The sequence below is a fragment of the Castanea sativa genome, chromosome 11, assembly GCF_040712315.1.
Source record: "Castanea sativa cultivar Marrone di Chiusa Pesio chromosome 11, ASM4071231v1".
NCBI lineage: Eukaryota > Viridiplantae > Streptophyta > Magnoliopsida > Fagales > Fagaceae > Castanea > Castanea sativa.
The window spans coordinates 36,946,118-36,968,882 of record NC_134023.1 but is presented as its reverse complement, the minus strand read 5'-3'; the positions used below and the strand labels follow the sequence as shown (position 1 = coordinate 36,968,882).

The 22,765-nt window shown below is 36.5% G+C and overlaps 1 pseudogene; it reads left to right on the top strand.

Moving 5' to 3' along the window:
- Positions 1-695: 695 nt before the first annotated feature.
- On the top strand, positions 696-2,337 carry LOC142616442 (senescence-specific cysteine protease SAG12-like; annotated as a pseudogene).
- The last annotated feature ends 20,428 nt before the right edge of the window (positions 2,338-22,765 follow it).

The following is a 22,765-nucleotide window of genomic DNA, read 5'->3' as shown; positions in this document are numbered from 1 at the left end:
CCCGAAAATCAAGCAAAATGCATATAACAGAAATGGCAGGGCGAATAGAGTCATTGGTTGTTCTTTCATGCTTGATTGGCGGAGGTCAACGTGCCAATCTGTTATTATTTTAGCGTAAAGAGTGCTTCATGTATTGTGATTTGTTGATTCTACACAATTAGTCTATGTCCTTACTATAATAACTAGATGCCTGTTGAATTGTACCTTTATCACTGAAGTAGTTGTACTTAAAGTCGTTATTCACATTTCTTGCTATTACTTGAAATACTTTTTGAACAACCGCAGTTATCGCAAGTCATTGGCATCACGCTGTATATTGTCTGAAAGAGAGAACTTACATGGATTGAAAGGAATGCCACATGCAAGGGGGACTATCCCTTCGTATACTGCACGAAGAACAATAGCTACCAACATCCAGATAGACACTCTCTAGATTCACACGTTGGCTGGGTTCCCATGTTACTTAAATTTGATCATTCAAAACCTTTATCAGCAATCAGAATCCCTCAAGAAAGAATTCTGATTCAAGTGTCAACTTCAACTTGCCCAGCACGATGGGAAAAAGGGGCCCCATTCCAACCCATGATGCACTTCACAATGGGGATGCTAATCTCGTATAAATCTGTGTTTTCTTTCTCACCAATTATCAATCACATAGAGCCATTAACAAAGAACTCTTTGCGGTTTGTAAAACAATGGCTTTAATACATGGAATAAAACTTATCATAGTCTTCTTGTTGATTTTGGAGACTTCCACATATCAAGCCATGTCCCGCACATTACTTGAAGACTCCATTGTTGGGAGGTATAAGCAATGGATGGCTAAGTCTGGACGCAACTACGAAGATGATGCAGAGAAGGAAAAGCGTTTCGAGATATTCAAGGTCAATGTTGAATATGTTAAATATTAGCATTGATACACTATGTTGAATATGCTATTATGGATGCGGAAGCGAAAGCATAAAGTATAGAACACAATAATACAAGAGGATTACGTGGTTCAGCCTAACGGCCTACATCCACGGAGGAAACCCTAAAGGGCTACATCAATAATATATTAGAGTGTAGAACAAATCCTGTGTTACAATGAACCATAACATGTGTATATATAGTAGACTAAACCCTAGACTAATAGACTTCTAGTGCAAGTAGAAGACTTGGCTTGCACACAAAGTAGAATTAGGCTTAGGCTTATATTAATGGGCTAATATATCTCTAACAGAATACATAGACAAAGTCAACAATGAAGGGAATCGCACTTACAAGTTAAGCGTCAATGAATTTGCAGACTTAACAACTGAAGAATTCATTGCTACTCGTACTGGATACAAGATTTCCTCCCAGCCCACTTCACCCAAAACCTCATTCAGATATCAAAACCTGACTGAAATTCCAATGACTATGGATTGGAGAGAAAAAGGAGCTGTTACCCCCATCAAATACCAAGGCCAGTGTGGTAAGAGAATAATAACGTTGCATGAAACTAAAACCTAGTTTAGCCTTTTTTGCTGCATTTATTTTTGTCCTAACAAGATTTCTGTTATGATTGATTCCTATGTAGGATGTTGCTGGGCCTTTTCAGCTGTGGCAGCAGTAGAGGGGGTCACCCAGATCAAAAATGGCAACAAAATCTCCCTTTCCGAGCAACAACTAGTGGACTGCGTGTAAGGCAGTCACGGTTGCAATGGTGGTGTCATGGATTATGCCTTTGAATATATAATACAGAACCAAGGACTAGCCACTGAGGATAACTACCCATATCAGGCTATGGATGGAACTTGTGACCAGCAAAGGGCATCTAATATTGTAGCTCAGATAAGTTCATATGAAGACGTACCTTCCAATAATGAGGAGGCATTACTACAAGCAGTAGCCAACCACCCAGTTTCAGTTGCCATAGAAGGTTCTAGTCCTGACTTTATGTCCTATTCCAGTGGAGTTTTCACAGGAGAGTGCGGGACCAATTTAGACCATGCCGTTACTATAGTCGGGTATGGAATGACTGATGATGGTACCAAGTACTGGTTAATCAAGAATTCATGGGGCACTACCTGGGGTGAGAGTGGCTACATGAGGATTCAGAGAGATACTGGAGCACCAGAAGGTGTTTGTGGCATTGCCATGAAACCTTCCTATCCAGTTGCTTAGGTACTCCAACGGTGACAGATCAAGTCACCTATAAGTATTGCTCTTTCTTTCACTATATGTATGTTAAATTTATTATAGCTGAGAAAATACCTATTTTGCTACTTGTATCATCGAAATTGGAACCAAGTAATAAATAAGCTAGCCTAATTGCTACTTTTCCCATCAATATATAGCACGAAGCAAACGTAAGGAATGATAACAAAATCTTTCGATCGAATTCTGCACATTATGAAGGACTAAATAATCTAAAATGGTAATGATAACAATGAGATCTCAAACAAACTTTTTGAACGAATAAACATTATAACGACATTACTACCAGTTATTTAACTTTCTTCTAATAACTTCTAGTCTAGTCATAATCCTATTCTTATTATAGTACAAATAAGAATTTGACGAGGGTGAGAAAGCCTCAAGAAGCATAACACGTTTTCTTTTGAAACAAGTCTGAACTTTTATTAATTAAATATGAATTATTAATGACGGCCATAGACACTACAATGTATTAAAATATTTAAAAGGAATCCTAAGGCGGATAGGAAAACACCCGTCAAATCCTAATTTGACTAAACAATATTAAAGACACTTAAAATTACGGAAATAACAACTCTGATCCTAAAAATCTATAAATTACATACAATTACCAAAATTAAATTGGAGATCTCATCCTACATCAAATCCCACCACTTGAAAAAAAAAAAAAAAAAAAAAAGACCGTTCTCAAGTTGATAGTCGAGATCTAAAATCTTCCATGCCAAGCAAACAATTGCTGGGAATACTTGAGTCCCCCTGTCTTCTTTCCAAACTTACAACTCATCAATTGAGCAAACAAATTAACTTTAGATTCTCCCTCCTTAGCCTTCATGAATTTGAAAATATACACCAAATAAGGTAGAAGAACCACATCAAATCTTTCAACCCCAAAAAAATCAACAAACTCAGGATTTTCAATCGCCAGATTTGGTTTCAGCGAGATTTTGGACAATGTTCTCTACAATTTCTACCTCACAATCATTTACTTCGATGTAATTTTCACCAATTGTGTTAAGAGCATCCACATTTTCCTCATAGACAAAGTTTGACAACAAATTTGGTTCGGCCTTAAGGCTACAATTTCACTTAATATCTTTTAATTATATGTGAATTTCGGCAAACCACCATAGATTATATTTTATTCTTATATCCTTCATGCTTGCAAAATTTCTAGAGGATCAAAAATCAATAACTATATCATAAACCAAAATTTCAAATTAGAATTTTTTTTTAATCTAAAATTATTCTATAAAAATAAGTATATGGATGGAATATTAAATGACGTTCAATTGACAAAAAATTTGGCATGTGTACTACGAATATAAACAACATGTAATCCAATGGTTAGATTTTCAAAATATGTAACCATATTAATTTTTTTAATGAAACTTATAGCCTTAAGATACAAACAAGTTTGTACCCAAACTTTCTCCTTTCCTCATTGACTTCAAAATAATTTACATGCGAATTATTTTCACAAACGTTTTCAACTTCTGATGCTAAAACTTGATTTTATTCAATCTCTTCAATATTTTCTTTAAAAATTGACTTAATTTTGTTAGGCCGCTTTTTATTTTCTTGACACATGAACCTGGATGTGATAATTTTGATTATGTGGTTGGCTTTTCACGTTTTGAACATATTCCTCATCATATGAATATACAGATCTATATTTATCACTTGTATAGTCTAGTATATCATAATAATCAAGAGGAAACCATAAATCAATCAACACTTTTTTCATTCTTTTCCAAGAGAAAATTAAATGCTTACCTCGATGATTTCTATCGATTTGAATGTCTTCCCATCATTCCATTGCTTCACTATCCCATTTATTAAACGCAAGCCGTACCTTTTTTCTTCAAGAATCTTCCAAAAAATAAAATATTCCTCCAAATCAAAAAGAAAATCAAATCCATGAGACAAATTTAATGCCAATAGAAACAAAACACTTTTTTCAAAACATGACTAGTTCAAGAAAAATAGAAACAGAACACTTTCTTTTCTTTCTTTTTTTTTTTAAGTTAACCTCAAATCCATGAGAATCCTTGAATCCACAAGGAAAAATGGTCCGAAATCCACCAGAAAATAAAGAAAGAAGTCTGAACTTCAATTGATTTGAATCTGAATTATTACTGACGACCTTAGGGACTACAATATATTTAAATACTAAAAAGGATTCCTAGGGCGGCAAGGAAAAGGCACACTTTGGACAGAAAGGGGGAGTCACCCACCTAGTTTTTGTAATGGTCTAGAAACCATATATATAGTGTCCTTTTCGAAGAAAGAGCGTCGATCTTACTACCAGGATATGGGTTCAGAGTTTAGGTACGTTCTTGGGAAGGTGTTAGACACCAAAGATCGCCAAACCCTAAGATTGGTCTCCCATCATTGTGTCTTAATCTTAACCTTATTAAAAAATTACTTCAACACTTGCATCCTAAACTCACACAAACACTAACATGCATCTAACATACAACATGGCATCTTTGATCCCAAAATAACATATCTCTCCACAAAGCAAAAGAGAGCCAAACATACACAAGAAACCCTAACATTCATCTAACATGTGAAATCCCTATCATACATCTAAAGAAGGCAGTAGCCCCAAACATGGTACCAAGCATATTATCAATCACAAGATCATGTAAGGTGTATAATTGGTATTGAAAGACACAAAGCAAGGCATTCAATAATACACCATCAAAGGCTTGTTCATACCTATACATGGCCTACCTTCACCTACCTTTCAGCAACGCAGCACCTATGGCATCATGAATGGGCATATGAATGCATGTTCATGTCATCAAAAGCAAGAAACAAACATAAAACCCTAATCCAAGTATGTTAAAGATAAATAAGCATACAAGATAGAAATCAAATACTTGTGGACATAAGAAAAGGATTTAAAAGAGGTAAAACATGTGAAACAACAAACCAAACAACGTAAGGAATCTGGATTAGGGTTTTTGGGCAAGTAATTGCGTAATCCTGCATATGCATGCTCATGACATGCATGTGTGGGACTTATTCAAGAACCCTAACCCAGAAGCATAAAGTAGAAAATAGAGTATGAACAAAAATCCTAATTCTAACAACCAAACATGCTCTGAACATAAAAAGAACTATAAACTAACCTAAGAAAGCATGCATAAACCTAAACTACACAAAGAAACAAGATTAAAACTAAAAAGAAAGGTAGAAAAGTAAAAGGAAGCAAGACTGAATACCATAAAGCAAAAAGCTCCTAGGCTTGATTTTTTACCGTTCCCCTTAGTCAAATCTATCACAGTCAATAAACACGTGATTAGTAATCTTAAACTCAAAGGATTGGGGCCAGAAAAGGTCCCAATAAAATAAAATTGACTTGGGCCACGTATGCTTTGGCCCACGTACGCAAGTGGATGCCCAAGTATGTGGGCCAAGGGCCACTTTGGTCTTTTATTTCCAAAAATAGATTTTTACATCATTTAAAGGTTATACTTTCCATTTTAACACTCTTCAAGTCAATTTGATATCTGATTGAGCTCTAAATTGGCCTTGAGCCTTAGATTTCGAGCATCATTGAGGAATGGGGGCCTGAGTCATAAGAGGTACAAAATACAGTGTCTCCACACACTAAGCCCAAATCTGATTAAACAACATTAAAGATGTCTAAAATTAAGGAAATAATAACTCTAGTCCTAAAAATCTAAAAATTATATAAAATTACCAAAAATAAAAAATTATAGAAATTTATTTGGAGATTCCATCCTACATCAAAATTTCATGTGCATTATCAAGAATCTAGTGTTTAAATTGCGCAATACCCAAGAACATTTGCCATATTAAAGGCAATCAACTTAATATAGAATACATTAAAATTCATTCAGTTCATGATGTACATCTAGCCATTGGTCTTTACTTTTAGGAATGGTATCTAATGAATACAAGAAATTAAAAATGGCCATCCGTAATATCAAGTGACGGTAACAGAATTAAGTAGGCATTAATGACCCTACCCTAACCAACAGAAGCAATGGGCAACATGATCGTTGACAAAACTATAATGACCATCAAGCTAACAAGAGCATTATAATTCCCATAAAAGCAATTATAATGAGGGCCCAACGACTACAATTATGAAGGCAATATATGCCAGCCTCCTTGAACTGAGAAAGATACACAATCCATTGTATTCCTTTTTTTTTATATAGGATCCATTATATTCTTAATTCATATTAGATTAGAAAACTCATTCTTTAATATCTAATTTAACCAACGAAGGGCCTTTGGCTAGCGCCACCCCAATGACATTGGTCTATATGCTTTCTATTCATTTTAGGCCACCTTTGATCTTTCATTGAGGTAAAGATTACTAATGTTGAGGTAAAGTTTGTAACTTTGGTTCTTTTCTTTCCTTTGTGTTTCCTTTGTTTTTATGTTTATGGACAAAACTTAGGTACAATACTTTAGGTGATGTTCCTTAGGTTCCCTGCTTAAGATGCAACCATATGGCTACTTAACTAAAAAATGCACTTACATCCCCTGAGAAAAAGTCCATATGGCAGAATCTTAAGAGGGGAACATAAGGAACAACACCTAAGTACTGTATTTAAGTCTTGCTCTATGTTTATATATGTGTTTTAATTGCTTTGATATTTTTGTTTAGTCTAGGTTTACTTTATGTTTGTATTCTGAGCATGTTTGGTTGTTAGATTCTTCAAAAAAAAAATTATTTGTTTTTGTTATGCAGTTTCTAGGTTAGGGTTCTTGGGTGTGCATGCGTGTGCATGCTACTTGCATGAATATGCATACTTGTAGTATGCCTACGCATACTGATGGGCTGTGTATGTATGCCCTATGTATGTGCACGCATACTCTTTCCTAGAAACCCTAATTCTCCTTTTGTTCATTTTTCCTTTATTTTATTCACATGTTTGGCCTCTATTTAACCTAATTTTTGTATCCGTATATGTCTGTTCACTCTGTTTTGCTTTGCTTTGTTTAGTTTAACTCTTTTTTTTCTTATTAGTGTTTCTTTTTGTTTAGATGCAATAATATGATTTGTCTATGTTCCCTATGATGTTTCTGCCTTTGGTGATATATGCTTAATGCCATGATAGATAAATGCTAGGTTTGAGGATGCTTATGCCATGTTGTTTGCTTTAGATGCATGTTAGTGTGTGTGTGAGTTAGAATAACATGTTAAATATGCCTTTAACAAAGCTAACACTTGGAATACAATGAGTGGAAGCTGACCCATGGGTCGGGTGGGGTTAGATGCCTAACACGTTTCTATCCCCATACCTAAACTCTGGACACGTGCTCTGGTAAAGACAAGTCCTTCCATAAAAGGTAACTATATTTATAGTTTCTAAACAAAAACTAGGTGATGACTCCATTTACACCCTTCACCATGGTCCACCCTAGGCCAAGGCATACTTCCCATGAGAGGATGACCTGTTGCAGGTGCTTACATCGACAGTGGTGACTCCACTGGAGATAAAGAGTTTGATTCCAATGTGTTCCATTTCTTAATTTTGATAAAGACTTGTTTAATATTGTTTGTACACACTTTCACTGTTAGGATTTGTGCCCTTAAATCCTATTATATGATGTTATGTATGATATTATGTATGACATGATGTATGGCTTAATATTGTGATTAATAAAGTTTTATTATTATTATCTAAAATAATGGTAACATGAATATGGGACATTATCATATAGTCCATGAGATGCATTGTATGTGATTTATGTGAAAAGTCACAGAATTTATAAATCACAAGTTCTTTGTAAACTCAGAATTTATAGTTCGTAGTCAATGAGGAAATTGGGCATTTTATCTGCGAAGACTATAACGTATCAACTAAGATGATTTGTCTTGATCATGAAAGTAGAAACTTCTAGTTGATATGTTGATATGTTTTAAGAGTTAAGACATATTGAACAGGACCGCTGTGAGATTTATTATTCTCCTAACAACTGTCAAATGAATAATAAATCTCATGACTTCAATTTGCATGAAGTCTTAATCCTGAGAGAATAATGAATCTGATCATGAGGTATGGGTTGCTTTGATATATCAGGAGTGAGATCTAAAGTGTCATTCAAAACCTCAGTATGTTGGGCAGCCACATTTAGTGTTGATGGAACATATATTCTCAAGATAGAATTCATAGTCTCTTGATGGAGATATAAAATATTCCTTTGAAATAAGTTTAATGGGTTCATTTATTCAGAGAGTTAGGTCTAACCACTTTAGTAAGAAATCACTAAAGTATATATTTATGAAATTGGATTTCATAAATATATAATGAATAACTTTAAAGAATTAAACCGGGTACTCAAGGATAAGATGTAGTAATTTACAAAGTGGCAGTCCACATTTATGACTTTGTGTTACTACGAATATTTTATGAAGGGGTTGCATGTATAATAAAGTCTTAGGATATAATTTATTAATAAGGCCTAGAGTGCAATTATATTTATATAGTGGTATTAATTATAATTAATGGTAACTTTGGACTTGTCAAGAGTTGACGGAAAAGCCCAAGGCCCATTGGAGCTAGTGTCTTATTGGTCCCTTTTGGTCCCACTCCAAGCCATACACTAAAGCCCAATTGGAAAGGCCCAATAGGCGAACCCAATTAGATAATCAGTTAGTTATAAAGGGAGAAACATACATAATTTTTTTTTTGTGAAAAAAATAAGAAACGGTGCGTGAGAGAGTGTGAGACACACTTTCATTCTCCCTTTGAAAAACTGATTGAGAGACCACACATCTTGGGCGTAAAGTGGAATTGGAGTGAAGATTAAAAGTGTTCCCAAGTGCTTCTAATCTTTGTTTTGAATTTCTCCACACCAAGGTACGCCGTCTTGTTCTTAAATTCTGAAATTTACATAGTGCACGTTATCAATCATGAATGAAATAGATCCTTGTTTGTTGATTCCGCTATGTGTTTTGTATGAGATACAAAACCAGAATTTTTCCTTCATTCACTTGGTTCATTTTTCCCTTTGCCATAGTTTGTGATGAAAGGGAAGGTGGAGGCTGCATTCAGGCCAAAATCTTTTGAAGTTTGTCCCACCAACTCACAATCCATTCCATTGCCTATGATGTGCTTTGAGCACATTAATGGTTTGCCACCAATCCATTATGGTCCATTTAGGCCTAAGGTTTGAACCATGGCCCACCTAGTTTTCAGTGACCTATTGATCTATCCCTCTAACTTTAAGGAGCTTACCCACATATAGAGAGATCATAGATACTATCAAAAGAGAGTACCTTTTATATATCTTGTTTTTTTAACCATGTATCTTGCGTTCACCTAATTCTAAAGGACAAATTAAAGATGAAAAATTTCAAAGGATGGCTGAAAAGTTATGGCATACCCTAAGACAATGAGATGAAAAGAAAGAAAGTTCTTACATATAAGAGGCTTATCGCAAAGTCCAAAGGTATATTTTAACTAGAAAGGTTCATTGGATCGTAGCCTAGTTGCTATCATGAGCCCAAATTCAAAGGCCTCTTGGAAAAGAAAGCCTTGGGTCTAGGGTAACAAATATGCTATGAGCCTTACATCAAGGTCCTACAAAGTCAATATGAATCTCCCTAATCTTGGGCCCCTTTGTTGCATATAAAGGCTTAAAATGATGAGAGATTCATTGAATTTGACAGGTTGGCCACAATATATTCTAGCTAGAAGGTTACTTCAAAAAAATTTTGACAATGAATATAAAAGAAGAAGAGCCCAAATGTAATGAATACATTGTTGGCCCATATTTGGGACAAAGGGTTGAAAATCCCTAAGCACATTCTAATGAAAGCCCATGAGTGTAAGATGAGAGCTATTGTAAATGGAACAAACCTAACAAAAGAAGGGACAAGGTTCATGAGAGGAAAGGGGGAGATTTTATAATTGGGCCTTCATTAAAATGAACTTAAAGACTTTCTAAGAACAAATAAATAAAAGAAGCTTTTAATTGGGACACAGGCTTAAAAAAGATGTGACTTCTTTTTAGACACCACTGCACCACCAAGATCAAGTAAGCATATACCCAGTTCAACTTGAGTTCGAGAAAGTAACGGAAGGCACTTGATTAAGGTTGAAGTCACACCTTAAGAAGAGATACTTCAAGAAGAGACACCTCAATAAAGAATCGCTACGCCAATCGATGACACACTTGCACAAAAGATATACAAGGTAATAGAAGATCAAGGCAAGGCTCTCAAGAAAATGGGGAGTCATCTCTCTAAACTAGAGGAGAGCAAGATCAAGAAGTCTGTGCACATAGAGATAAATGAAGAGGAGGAGGATAAAGAAGAATGGGATGACAGGGAGAAGGCTGATTATGAAAGGAACAAGCGATTTGAGAAGCTCATCGTGAATAATGTAGTTATGAAAGAAAAGATGGGAAAGATGTAATTAGGTTTCTGTAAGGGTCAAGGGATGGATGATTGTCTCTACAACATAGGTGGTTTGAGTTCCAAAGTTCCTATTGCACTACCTCCCAAGTTCAAGAATTCATATGCGGAAAAATGTGATGGAACAGGGATCCTAAACAACATGTTAGGTGATACATAAGCATTGTTGAAATGAAGGGTTTAGATGAGAAGCAAATTTTGAATGCATTTCCTCTCTGAATCACAGGAGGTGTATCAAGATGGTACTATAGCTTGGATCCAAGTAAGACCAACATGTGGAATGAGCTAGTGGAATTGCTTTTGGATCAATTCATTTTCAATACCATGATTGATGTGATTGTAACCACAAAATATCAAGTTTGGAAATCAAACAATTGACAATTTTTCACAAGTGTACATTTGTATTGATGTATGAGTAAGCACAATTCTCTAAAACTGAATCTTGTTACAAAAGAATACTCCTCTGATTCGATCTCCCTGAAAAATATTTGATTTAAGTACAAACTTGATTTGAATAGCAAAAGCTTCTCAATTTGATTGAGAAAAGGATCAAAAGATCTTTGAAGTAGAATTACGATGAATCTCTAACTATGTGTTTGTTAGAAATCCTTTGTTCTTTGCGTTCTTCATGTGTTCTCATGTGTTCTTTGCGTTCTTCATGTGATCTTTGAATATTCTTTGTGTTCTTTGTGTGTTCTTCGTCCTCGAAGATTGTAGCGGAAGTTCTTCGAGGTTTTGGAGACCTGAATATGTAGATCTTCACTAACTTGCAATCTTTTGAAGTTCCTGAACACTTTTGGACTTGATTCCAATGCACTTTTGAGATATAAGAATATGAATTTGAATGATTTCTCTTCCAATGTTGTTAAGATTTGAAGGTTAATGTTCTTGGAAGCTTTGGAGCTTAATTCTAGCAGAGCTTCAAGACTTTTGAATGTGTGTGTATCCCTTTATTAGACTGGGAAGGGTCTCTGTTTATAGGAGTCTTGGGGAGGTGCAATGACACGTGATTGGCTATCATTAATGAAATGTTTCATAATTTAAATGGAGGGACTTTATGTCTTGCTCTCCAATGGACATTTGGCATTATTTGATTAGCCATAGTGCTTTAATTTAAAATAACACATGGCAACTCTTAATTAGACTACTTATATCATTTAAATTAACACATGCTAACATTTGATTGGTTTTTAGGTATTCCTTATAATTTTTGTTTATACTTTGACAATTGGAATATTGTCATTGGTCTCTGAATAATAACAGTGACACCCATTAAGTAATACATGGCTTCTTGTAATTAGCTGCTTTAAATGTTCTACATGAATTTAATGGTTTGATATGGCAATTTAAGAATGGCATAAAATTTTACTCTCTACAGTGACCTTAAGAGATTTGGAAATCACTAAGAGCATCTCCAATAGCTTAGATAAAAGCAAAATAATCTATATAATGGAGAATGAATTCAAAAAGTAGTCCTCCACTAGCTTCTTTAAAACTCAAAAAGTTTTTTGATAATGAACAGTCATTCTCCAAACTTGATGTGCTACTGTTCATTAGCAAAAGAATAAAACAAAATAAAAAAAATTAGCAAAGAAAGGAGTGGGGATGGGGGTATGAGGATATGTGTGTTAAAATATGAAGAAATAAAGAATGCAAAAATAATATTTAAATTAGATAGAGAAAGGATAGAGAATCTGTTGGAAGATGTATTTGAAAAAGTAGATAGATAAAAGGTAAATGTCACTGTTCACTATCCAAACAGTACAAAAATATAAAGAAACTATTGGAGATGCTCTAAGCAAGGAGTTGGGGAGACTTTCTATGAATACTTAATAAGGTGGAAGGGGAAGGCTTCCAAGATGGTTAATAGGCCAAATGAAAAGGACAAAATCAACATGATTATCAAGAAACTGCTTCCAGCATACAATAGTAGGCTTTTGTCATTGCCTATTAGTTGTTTTGGAGAATTATGTGATTGTGGAACTAGGATCGAAGATGCCATCAATAATGGACAATTGGAGAAAGGGGAGAACAAGCCTCCAATCAATCAGACATATGGGGGAGGAGCAACCACTTCTAAAGCACCCAACCTCGTAAATGTGAGTGCCAACAACCTCTAGCCTACCAAAGGTTCACAAAGAAAGCCTGCCAAGAGTTTTTCGACCTAGGAATGACCCTTGCCCAAGCATATGAGAACCTAACTTCCAAAGGATTCCTAAACCCTTTAGATCCCACACCAATGCCTAATCCTGTACCTCAATCCCGATTATCGCCGAGCTCCTCCCCCATGTCAAAATTATGTGCAAGTGGAAGAGGTCGATTGGGATTGCTCTAAGTTGATAGAGGTTGTGGAAGTCAACATGGTGCAAATCAAAGGAATATGGCCTGAAGAAGACGAGGATTTAAGGAGTGCTATAGCCATGTGGGAGATACTTCCCAAACGAATGTCCAAATTAAAGAAAAGGATCCTAGAAGATGATGTGGCAAACATCACTAAAAGTGGGAAACATTACAAACCATCCTTTTTGGAGAGGGATCACCCCAAAAGAAATGTGACGGAAGGATCAAAGCCAGTTGGACTTAATGGAAAGGAAGAAAAAGAAGAGGAAGATAGGGTCTTGACCCAACTGAAAAAGACTCAAGCTCATGTGTCTATTTGGGGTTTACTAATGGCTTCTCACAAGCACAACAATGAACTTCTAGATGCTTTGAATGAGAAAAAAGTGCCTATAGAGACTACACCTCAAGAGGTTCTATCTCTTATGGGAGTTGAGGCCCCATCTAACCCCTTCCTTATATTTTTTGATGAAGAACTTCCTTTTGAAGGAGCCACTCATACTAGGCCTTTGCAAATCACCGTCAAGTGCATAGGTGCCAAGATTCCAATGGTGCTTATTCATAATGGATCCGTATTGAATGTATGCCCATTTAGGACCGCTCTTTAGGTTGTCTTAGAATTGGAGAGAATTATTCCTTCTCCTTTGACTGCTAGAGGATATGAAAACCTCGAGAAAGGTTATGGGAACATTCAAAGCTCCCTACGAAATTAGTCCGTTGGAAACAATTGTGGAATTTCACATGATGGACATCACTCCCAACTACAGCCCTTTCTTAGGAAGGGTATGGCTACATCCCATTGGAGCTATTCCTTCTACTTTGCACCAAAAGATGATATCATGGAACTGAGGAATTGTTGTGGTACTTGGAGATGGTGAAATCCTAGCTCCCATTTGTGGACTTGAAGCAGAGGAAAATGAGCTTCAAATGAGTGGCTTTGAGTTTGTGAACATGCTTGATTATGGATTGAAGGATAAGAGGTACACTACGGATTTGCTCCCGTATTGTAGTCATGAGGTGATTGTGATGATGAAAAAGATGGGGTACATGCCTGGTATGGCTCTTGGAAAAGAAGGAAAAGGGGTGGCTGAATTCCCTGATTTGAAGACTCAATTGACTAAGAAGGGTTGAGGATTCTTTGAAGGCCGCAATGGAATCAAGAAAAACCTTGGTACTCTCCATGGAACTTTGTGAAGGAAGGAGGAGACTTTCCTTTCTGTGGCTTTCCCGAGCTTTGGGTTGACAATGATGGAAAAGTGTATCTCGGCTGAGAGATCTTCTTCGAGGAAAAACTCACTTTCCATGAGAAGCCTACTATGGTGATCAAGGAGGTTTAAGAAGAGGTCTACTTAGGGAAATTGTGTAGATGATTATGGGTTTACAATCTCTAGCTCTGAAGTGTATTTCTAGGGTTTTCTCTTTGAAAGTATCCTTACAATTTCATGGTTAATGTGGGCTTATATAGTGTGGGTAAAGAAGTGAGGAAAGCACACTTCAGAAACATCTAGGCAATGAGTTTTGTGGGTCATTCACGAGTTGGTCCAATCGTAAAATGACTCACGAAATTCCTCTTGGCACTTGACTATTCAGCTTCTAGCATGTGCTTCTCACTTGACTTTTCACAAGTTGTCCACTCGTGAGCCAGTCGTGATCAAGTCGCAAACTTCACTGTTCTTTACAAATCTTCACCAAGCTTGCACACTTAACCTTTACATTAAATCCCACAAACATATAGGGAAATGATTAACTAAATACAATCAAATTTGACACGGAATTAAAGCCAACAAAACATAGGTGAAAGTCACAACTTTACCAATAAGATGCTTGTTTGCTCCTTTGCATGCTTTCTTTCCTTGTTTGCTTGTTAGCATGTCTCCTTTCAAAGCCCCGAAAGCTAATGCCAATAGATTGTTTCTAACTACTAGTGACCAAAAATAAAGATTTTACTAATACAAAGAATTGTGTCCAAACGAGCGTTGTGGGGTACCTAACACCTTCCCCATATGAACTAAACTTCCGAACTTAATTAAGAATCAATATTTTTTACCATCCGCATTAGATTAGGAAAAACGACCATTTTTCTTTGCCTGGGATCGGTAACAAAATCAAATAGAGTCAGGTGCCCAATCACAGCTTAGAAAAAACTCAATGATTGGTGGCAACTTCACTATATTTGGTAATAATCAATTAAAATTGACTCAATTCAGTCACACACCCGAGGTTACCCTTCTTTCACCCTCTTTCACAGCACCCTAGCCCATGCCTCCGACATTAGGGGGTGCAAGCGTCACCGCAATGGGTGGTCGACTGCTTCAAGGCATTCATACAACAATCATAGAGGCCAAAATACAAAGCTTCGTCTAAGGAAACACCATTTGTAAATTCATAATACCTAGAGTAATTATCTTAGACAATGGACGACAATTAGATAACCATAAATTCAGAGAATTCTATACAGGCCTTCGAATCAAAAATCAGTATTCATCACGACCCATAAGTCAATAAACAGTTAGAAGTCATAAATCGAATATTGTTGAAGATCATCAAAGTCCAACTGGAGGGGGTAAAGCGTACATGGCCAATATCCCAAGACCTTGACCAGAGAAACACTATTCAAACTTATGGACATATTGGATAACTCCCAGGACCCTGACCAGAGAAACACTGTTCAAACTTATGGACATATAGGACAACTCCCAGGACCCTACACAAAGGCAGTTGTAAAGTCGGCTTTAATTCCGTGCCAAATTTGATTGTAATTTTATTCAATCTTTTCTACCCTATATTTTATGTGGGATTTATTTGTAAGGGTTGTGTGTGAGAGAGAGTGTGTGTGAAGACTCAAGGCAACTTTTGAAGACTAAAGGAGTTTTTGCAGGTAGCTTGTGACTAGCCATCTCGCGAAGTGAGACATGTATCCCGCACATGACTGGAATGCGAAAAGTCATGACAGATGGTGACAGTTGGTTTTTGCGAGTGTCTCGTAGGTAAGGCCTTCCCGCGAGATACCCGCGAAACAATCTATTTAGTTTTTTGTCTTATCTGCTCCACTACATCCTCATACACACTATATATACCATCATTACCCATATATTGAGTAAAGAGTTTTTCTGAAGAGAAAACCCTAGCCTTAAACCCTTGAGAGTGTGAGATTGTCATACCTACAATTCTACATACCATCCATTGTGGTTTTCCTCTACTCCTACCTCTCCATTTCCAAATCCTTGAAAGGTTGATAGCCCAAACACTTACCACACCCATACTGAGTGTATAGTGAGTTTTTGGTACTGCTGGGAAGCATTGGAAGAAGCCAAGTTTTGGCGGATGCAATCGAGCACATTGCGAGATCCGGAAAGCTAGACAAGACACTGTTCCGAGAAGCCTTGTTAGAGTAGGAGTTTGGAGGTCTTAGGTGCATTGGGTAGACTAGGCTTAACGGGACTTTTGCAATTCTTGTATATCAACTTTTTGTCTGCTGGATCGATTTACCGCTTGGAAGGCGGCGGAGAGGTTTTTCGCAGAGTTCTTCGATTTCCTCTTCGATAACACATCAGAGTGTTATCTTGGGTTTGCATCTCTCTTCCCTCCTTTTTTTTGGCTTCATTTTACTGTTGTGTTTTAATGAAGATGGCTTAGAGTAGTTGTTTTGTTTGTTCGCTTGCATTTACTCTATTTCACGCTTAGTTCAAGTTAGGGTAAAATCAACCGAGCCGTAATTTTTTAATTTGGGGTCTAAACAGCTCTTGTGTTTTTTAACACAAATCTAAGATTTCAATTGGTATCAGAGCAGGTGCACTTGTTGTGGTTTCATTACCTAAGTGCGATCCAAGACCCTTTTATGGTGGATCAGTCACAATCTCTCAATGCTCCACCATACTTTGATGGGAGCAACTGTGCTTTTTGGAAAGTCTGTATGAGGGCATTTCTTTGTTCTATAGATGAGTCCGTATGGGATTCCGTTGAGAATGGGTATGTTAGACCCACAACAGCCAAGTCTGAATGGGACAAGGCAGCACTTGGTTTGACAAATGCCAATAGCAAAGAAATTAATGCTATCTTTTGTGGTGTGTCTATAGATGAATTTCACAGGATATCGCATGTGAAGACTACCAAGGAAGCTTGGACAATTCTTAAGAGTACCTATGAAGGTACCAAGAAAGTCAAGAACCCAAAACTCCAAATGCTTACCACTCGATTTGAAGAGCTTAAGATGAATGACAATGAGTCATTTGATTCATTCTATGGGAAGCTCAATGAAATTGTGATTACCAAGCTCAGTCTCGATGAAAAGATTGAGGATGCTAAGGTGGTGAGAAAAATATTGAGGTCCTTACCAGAGAGCTACAGTACAAAGGTTACTGATATAGAAGAAAGTAAAGATTTGGATGAGATTAAGATTCAAGAGCTAATTGGATCTCTCCAAACATATGAACTTGGATTGCCTTCTCACAAACCAAGCAAATCACTTGCACTCAAAACCATCGATGAGAGAATGGATGACTCTTCCGAAAAAGATGATGTGGAAAAAGAGGTAGTATTCCTTGCAAAGAACTTCCGAAAATTTCTGAAGATGAAGAACAGTGGGAAGTCCTTTAGCAAAGGAAAGTTCTCATCATCCAAAGGTAGTAGAAAGGAGTTCAAGAAGAAAGATGGGAAGGACTCTCAATCCCCCTAAGGAGTTGTGTGCTTTGAATGCAACGGCCTTGGACACATCAAGAAAGAATGTCCCAACTACATGAGAGGGAAGGGTAAGGTGTTTGGCACTACTCTTAGCGAATCTGAAACCTCAAATTCAAATACAGAAGAAGAGTGTGACAGTGACAGTGACAGGAACTATAGGGCCTTCATGACAATTACCTCTGTTGAATCTAAGGATGATTTGAGCAATTTGGTAAATGAACTTGGTGAGCATTTCGAGGGTGAGGAAGTTGAAGAATCGGAAGATGAAGATGTATGCCAAAATGAAGGAGAGAGCAACCTTCAAGAAGCATATGATTCTTTGCTAGAAGATTGTGGAAAATATGCCAAGGTTGCGAACCATGCTGTGAGAAAGATGAAGAAGATTGAAGAAGAGCATAGGTGTACTCTTGTGCAACTTAAAGAGGTAAAGTGTGAAGTAGAAGGACTCAAGGGAGAGATGGTTGAAGCTTACTCTAAGATCAAGTTTCTTGAGCTTGAAATAATCCAAGCTAATGTCAAGGTTGAACGAATCTCCACCAAGAAACTTGGCAATGTGCTGTCCTCACAAAAATCCTCACATTACAAGACTGGCTTGGGTTATACCGAAGAAGGATGCTCTAGCAGTGAACCGTAAAAGGAAGTAAGGTTCGTATCAACCAAAAATATTGAGAAACCTAAAGAAGTGACGCATGAGACTCAGACCCCTACTGCTAAGAAGAGAACCATTGGTGTAAGACCAAAAGATTTAGGGAAGTCATTACCCAAAAATCAAAGGGGGCCTCAAGTGAAGCATGTGTGTCATCATTGTGGCGTTCAAGGGTACACAAGACCAAACAGTTTTAAGCTTCATGCACTCAAGAAAGCTGATTCCATGCGTGGCCAAGAAAGTTCAAAGAACAAACCAAAGGGAACATAATCTAAGGGAGAAAATGAAGGACGTCTCATTGGAGACGTCATGGAAATGCTGAAGAACATCTCTCTATGCCTTGCCAGCTTCACTCTGAGGTTGGAAAGCTATGTTGGTCATGCACCTCTATTCAAGGCTCTCACCCAAAACACTAGAAAAGTGTGGGTGAAGAAGGGTACCCATGCAGGATTATTTCCTACGCCCATGTTTTAATTCTTTCAATGTTAAAGGTCATAGGTTCCTACATCATGTCATGCAAAATCTTCTTGTGTCATTGCTTCCGATTCATAGCATGTTTCTTTTGCTAGCTGCTTTTTGTTTTTATTTTTGTTGATCTTCCTTTTTGTGTTGTGTTTTTAAGTGTGTTGAAAATTCAAAAACTCATAAAAATTGAAAAATCTCCAAAAAGTTTGATCACTTGTGTTGTGTATATCTCATGTGAGTTTGGCCTTGTACTTTCATACTAATGGCGTAGTGCATTTACGAGCTTAGCATGTTTCGTATGCACATCTATCTTTGTGGAAAAATCTTGAAATCTATGTGTGATTATTGTAAATCGATCTTCAAGTTTGTCATGAATGATTAGTCAATAGTCTTCTTGGTCTTGATACATGTATAGACTTATGCCTAAATATTTTCCCACGTTTTTGTGTTTTGCTTAAAGAGCTCATCAAATTTAAATCTCAAAATGGAAAGAGTTATTGAGCTGCAAAAGCCGTCGCACACACTAGTATTTGACTAGGAAAAAGGGAAAGCAATTGTATTGAAATGTATGGTGCCTCAAAAAGCCAAAGGCTCATTCATAAAATTGAAATATCAAAACTTTCAAGCATCGATATCAAAATGAGATTTACATTGTTCAAAAAATGATCATATGTTATGTTTTGAAAAGAGGCCAAATGAAAAGCTTCAAAGTTATGTAATCATTTTTGTGGGAAATCATATATGTTAATTTCTATAATTGAGATAGTCCACTTGACTTAGTACTAGTTGTGTATGACTTGATTGAATTGATCATTGAAGTTTTACTCTAGTCTAAGGACTATTCCACATTTGATACTCACACATAACACACAAGACTTTATTCAATGAATGCTTATTTCATTTGTGTGATTGTACATGATCAAATGTGATGTGTATACTCAATTGCTTGTCGATCAAACCCAAAAAGATTTTTGAGTATTTTATATGTTTTTGAAAGTGTTTTTATACTTCGTGCTTTAAGTTTTTGTTCAAAATGCATTTTTGTGTTTTTCTTCAAAAACTAGTTCAAAGGCTTTTTCACGTGAAGCTCGCTACTAAGAGCTTCCCGCGAAAAGTGTTTAAGGGAAAAGTGTGCTAAGAAATCCTCCAAGCGTGCTTGCACAGATTCTGACAACTTCAAATCTATGGATGCAGATATGGCTTACAATGACTGCTAGAAGCAAAGTACAATAATTATGGAGAGAGCTGTCCAGTTGGATACCCTTGAAGATACTTTCATTCTCGATGTATTCAAGGAGAGGACATGGACGAAGCTGCTAACAACGAGTGGAAATGTGTACTCGAAAATCATTAAAGAGTTCTTTTCCAATGCTAGTGTGGACGGGGACATCATTAACTACTAGGTGAGACATAAGGAATTTGTGATTACAAGAGATTCAATTAAGGATTTTCTTAAAGTTCGTCCTCCTTCACAGCCGATTATTGTGCAATACAGTGATTGTTTGGAATCCATCAAAGAATTGATAAAAATTCTTGGTGGTACACCAACCAAGAGGCCTATGAACACAATTCCATTCAGTCCGAAAATGACAACTCTTGCTTATGTGATGGTCCATAATTTGTATCCAGTCACCAACTTGACAACATTGTCTGCTGCAAGGACAATCTTCCTGTATGATCTCTTCACTCACAAAGAGATTGATATTTGTGGACACATCTTCCACCTATTGACCAAAAGCATAGAGAAGCGGAACTCCAAATCAGTCGTGCCATTTCCCTCTCTTATTATGGGTCTCATTGCAAAGGAAAAGCTCAAACTTCTGAGCGGTCTCACTATTGTGCATAGAGATTACCTCATTGGTGCACACATAGTGACTCAAGGCATAGCTCACATCGAAGGATCAAATACCGGAACTTCTCAAATTCCAAGGGCTACTGTACAAGAAGAAGGTGGCGACATGAAGGATGAGATTGACAGATTTACTTATGCTCTAGAGAGTTCTGCACACCCATATTCCCGAGCACAACCACGAGAATCTGATCGTCTTGATCACCTTCTTACAACGGTAGATCAGATATATGGCATGCTCGAGTCTCATGTGCAACACATCGCAGATCAATTTGCTTACATCTAGGGTCAAATCACTGCATTATCATCACAGATCGAGGATATGTTGATGGCCCAAGGATCCGATTCAGAATCCGAGCTCCTTTAGCAATTCCGGTCAAAAAGGGAGGAGAAACTTTTGAGGAGGAGTTGCACATTTTGAGGGGGAGCATAGCGGAGCATAGTGTAGCACATGCACTTCATAGACATATTGGTTATTTTTTGGTGGTTTAGTTGTTTGCTTTCTTTTGCCATAGTCTAGAACACTTTTATTTACATTGCTTTCTTTTAAAGCTTTCAGTACTTTGTTTTAAATTTAGTTTAATATTCAGTACTTTGAGTTTATCTCATTGCTTTGTAGCATTTTTTTGTACTTTTAGTTTATCTTGAGTACTACACTCTTGTGCCCATTGCTAGATCGATTTACCGCTTGGAGGGCAGCGGAGAGGTTTTTCGCTGAGTTCTTTGATTTCCTCTTCAATAACACATCAAAGTGTTATCTTGCGTTTGCATCTCTCTTCCCTGCTCTTTTAGCTTTCATTTTACTGCCGTGTTTTAATGAATATGGCTTAGAGTAGTTGTTTTGTTTATTCGCTCGCATTTACTTTATTCCACACTTACTTCAAGTTAGAGTAAAATCAACCGAGCCATAATTTTTTAATTTGGGGTCTAAACAGCTCTTGTGTTTTTTAACACAAATCTGAGCTTTCAGCACTTATTCTTATTAAAGTAGGGATAGGAAGCCTAAGGAAGGAATTTTTCAACAATGAGAAAAATGATAAAGAACTCAAACTCGCCTTGAATTGTCTAGATGATATGCAAGATAATGCCTTTCAAAGAATGACAAGATTCGAACTTGGATATTTAGTGTTGCGAAAGTATCACTAACATATAAAGATCCAACCTAGGGCAAATTAGGGCCAACATAGGAAGGCTCATATAGGGTCGTTTGTTGCTTAAGGAGGAGAAGCTTTTATCTAGAAGCAATGAACGTGAAAGAGTTGCCTCATCCATGGAATATTGAACACCTTAGGAGGTATTATCTATAGGCACAGAGTATGATGTATTTTTATATGTTCATGCTCTTTAAAGTTATCACAATAAAAGAATAGAATTCTAACAAATTTGTTAAAAAGAGTTTTGCCACTCCAAGGGGGTCATCCAAACGACAATGATAAATTCTTCACGTAAGAATAAAATCAATTAACATAAATTCTTCACGCAAGAATAAAATCATTAAACGATACATTTTTCATGCAAGAATAAATCTTCTAAATGACAATGATAAATTTTTCATGCAATAATAAAATAATTTAAAGATACATTCTTCAAGCAAGAATAAAATCATTAAAGCAACAATGAAGAAAATTCTTCAAACAAAGAATAAAATCAATCAACGATATATTATTCATGCAAGAATAAAATCGTCCAAAAAACATTGACGAAAATTCTTCACACAAGAATAAAATCACTTGAAAAAATTAGTCATACAAGGGTAAAATCGTCCAAACTGACCAACAATCAAAATGAGCATGGAACCTTAAGACCAACCAAACAATGATATGCATGTTTAACAAATAAGGACAAAAGTCCAAAGAACCCCCCCCCCCCCTTTTTCTATTTATAAAAAGCTCCAAAAATCCATAAAATCGTTTATGTGAGGTTTAACATATTGGAGACAACATGCATTTGAAAATAGGTTTGGGGAAAACCCCGACTAGCATCAAATAAAAAAAAAAATACATCATTCTTTGAGGTGAAAAAATTCATAGCATTATCATAGGAAGATCAATCCATGTACTTTTATCATATAAGATCCAAAACATCCCAAGAGGATACTCAAAATCTTGAAACTCAACAAATAAGAATTTCAAAGAGGCTGTTTTAAATGCATTTTTTCTTTGAAACTACTATTTTTTTAAAATAATAATTATCATGA